This window comes from Bison bison, unplaced genomic scaffold (assembly GCF_000754665.1).
Source record: "Bison bison bison isolate TAMUID 2011002044 unplaced genomic scaffold, Bison_UMD1.0 scf7180017864508, whole genome shotgun sequence".
Classification (NCBI taxonomy): Eukaryota; Metazoa; Chordata; class Mammalia; order Artiodactyla; family Bovidae; genus Bison; species Bison bison.
The window spans coordinates 2,923,735-2,925,629 of NW_011495064.1; the positions used below are offsets into that span (position 1 = coordinate 2,923,735).

The window sequence follows — 1,895 nt, forward strand, 5'->3', positions numbered from 1 at the left end:
GCCCCTGCCCTCACCTCTCCAACTCTGTCAGTCTCCACACCTGACGAGAGACAGCACTGGGGCCCCCGGGAGGCCCAGGAGATGGACGGGTAAGTGAGTGCCCTGCCCACCTGCCCACCCCGCCTCCAGTCAGCCTTTGCCTTCTGAAAGCGCTCATGCAGGGAGGGCAGGCTGGGGAGGCGGGATGATGCTGGATCATACGGAGTGGGAGGGATGCTGAGGGTGGAGAGGTGACTCACGGGACAGTGGGGGACAGGAAGCATCTCAGGGAAGCACGTGGAAGAGAAGGGTGCTCGTGGCTCAGGGACGGTGCGGGAGGAGCTCATTCTCCGGAAGCTGCCAGGAGTGTGCCCAGCACTGCGCACACAGGGTCTTCTGACTCCTGCTGGCTCTGGGGGCTGCGTTCACCCGGGGCCTCCCAGAGGCTCTGGTAGAGTTTCAGAGACCCGCACGCACAGCTGCCAGCGGACTCTTGGGGAAACTTGCTGAGAGGACTGGGGTGGCTGCAGACATCCCCTTAAGACGATTCCCCACAAACAGCAAATGCTCTGGGCTCTCTGGCTCCCTGGTACCCTCTGTACCCCTGCCCTGTGCTGGGCTCCAAGACTGGTGGCCTGTTCTACTTTCTCTTAGTTTTGCCTGCTGCCTACAAAGCCCCTCTGGTCTCCTCTAATCAGTGCCCTCTTAGCCATCCCTGAAGGCGCAGATCAAACGCCCCTCCTCTGCCAAGCTTCTGAACTCCTCTCAGCAGAAGCCCACAGTCCTGCTGCTACAAATACCTTCATGTGGAACTTCCACACAATTCTCTGTCCCCCTGTCACGTGGCCACCCCACCAGGCTCTGAACTCCTCAGTGGGAAAGACCCTTTCCACTTTATCTGGGTCTCCCCTAGCATTGCACCTGGTAGGCTGCAGGTGCTTCGTAAATGCTGAGTATCAGGTGAATGAAAACTGCTTCCTTGGCCTCCTCCAGCCCTCAGCTCTCCAAGGTTCTTCCCCGAGGGGGCAGGAAAGTGACGTATCTCTCAATCTCCAGGACAAAGGATGCCCAAGGTCACCAGGCTGGGTGGGGCAGAGTGAGAACACCGAGCTGGGCTTCCTGGCTTCTGTCCAGGGCCCTTTCCAGAACCAGGTGGAGGGAAATGAGCATGTTTCAGACCTGACGTGACAGCTGTCCCAGCTGACATGACAGTGTGGGAGGCAGGAGCTGAGGGAGCCAAGGGAGCTGAGCCGCCTGCCACCGAGGAGCGGACGGGCGAGGAGGGCGGTGGGCGCTCGTCCCGGGAAGGGGCCCTGGGCCTCCTCCCGTAAACGCACAGTCCTCCCTGTGCCCTGCCCATGCTAGGTTAAACCTCACTCTGGGCAAAGGTGTGGACCCTCAGACTGGTGGGCTCAGGGACCACCAGGGCCCCCTTGGGGAACCCAACGAGGGGGGCTTGGAGGGCTTGGGAGATTGGAATGGTGCTTCGCCTGTGTAGCCCGGCAGAGATGAATGTCAGGAGCACCATCCGAGACTTCCCTGGTGGTCCAGTGGTTAAGACTCCACACTCCCAATGCAGGGGGCCCAGGTTCAATCCCTGGTCAGGGAACTGGATCCCACATGCCACAACTACAACCTGACACCAAATACATTTGTTTAAAGTTTGTTTAAAAAGAGAGGGAGGGAGAGCATCCTCCATTTCGGGGGAGCTCCACTGGGCTCCCAGGTCCAGCCCTGCTCCTGTGAAGTTGCTGCAGGATGGGGTAGGTGCTGTGATCTCTGAGTCCCCCCGAGCCCCATGAGAGCTGGCGTGCTGAGCGCTGAGCCGCCCTGACCAGAGCACAGGATGGGGTAGGTGCTGTGATCTCTGAGTCCCCCCGAGCCCCATGAGAGCTGGCGTGCTGAGCGCTGAGCCG

At 60.4% G+C, this 1,895-nt stretch overlaps 1 non-coding gene across 1 annotated transcript; it reads left to right on the plus strand.

Moving 5' to 3' along the window:
* The first annotated feature begins 1,515 nt into the window (after positions 1-1,515).
* TRNAG-CCC lies at positions 1,516-1,588 on the plus strand. Its single transcript has one exon. It is a non-coding gene; the product is annotated as a tRNA-Gly (tRNA).
* The last annotated feature ends 307 nt before the right edge of the window (positions 1,589-1,895 follow it).